We start from the raw sequence: 915 nt of genomic DNA, 5'->3' as shown, positions 1-915 counted from the left end.
TAAGAAAACATTTCAAATAAGCCTGTTGCTGTCCAATGTATCAGGAACAAAGTATCTAACTAATAGTGCCAAAACTGATTTATAACATAGACTCTTCCTGCAAATAACAGTATGACACACTTAAAAAAAAAAAAATGCACTTTTGTGAAGAACTTAATACACATTGACATTACTAGACACCCTGGACAGAAGCAAAACTCAGAGCTGCTTAGATACTTTCACATCCTTTCCCCTCTCTCCAGAAGCCTACGTGCAACACACCATGTCTAATGGCCAAGTTGGAACCTCTTCATAGGCTCACGGCGCGGTACACACCGTTTCCACGACTTTGCATCACATTTCTAGTTTCCGGCTTAGCCATTAGTAGTGCCTGGGAGGGCAAGTCTCTGCGCTGCAAGTTTTGTTTCCCATCAAACCAAACTGTGCGGAGGACCACAGGAAGCTCTGATCCCAATCACGTCTGCTAGGTACCATCAAAAGCTTTCCCCATGGACCGTGCCGGCAGGAGACACGCGGCTTCCCCACAGCTCCTTCTACAATACATTCCGGGCCTTGTTCCTGTTCCATCCCAACTCGGGCTCTTTGGGGAACAACGAGGAGAGTCCCTTTAACGGAAGCCAGCGCCCCTTTGTCCCGGAACGTGGGTGGCTGGGAGGTCCGGCCCGCCAGGCGCTGTCCCGCGCGGCCGCCGGCAACAGGCGCGTGCTCGGGGCGCCGGGACCGCGAGGCGCGCGCCCGCCCGCCCGGCCACGGCCCCCGGGAAGGCGCGGGACCTGAGCGCGTGCCGTGCCGGGACCGCGGCGGGAGGAAGTGGGGGCCGCGCGGATGGGCGTGAAGGCGCGGGTGGGGGAGGGGCGCCGTCACTTCCGGAACTTGATCGGGAAGGGCGGGGCCCTGGAGGACCGGCTTCCGGCA

This window comes from Pipistrellus hanaki (assembly GCF_964339955.1).
Source record: "Pipistrellus hanaki genome assembly, chromosome: 2".
Classification (NCBI taxonomy): Eukaryota; Metazoa; Chordata; class Mammalia; order Chiroptera; family Vespertilionidae; genus Pipistrellus; species Pipistrellus hanaki.
Note: the sequence above shows the minus strand (reverse complement) of the source record.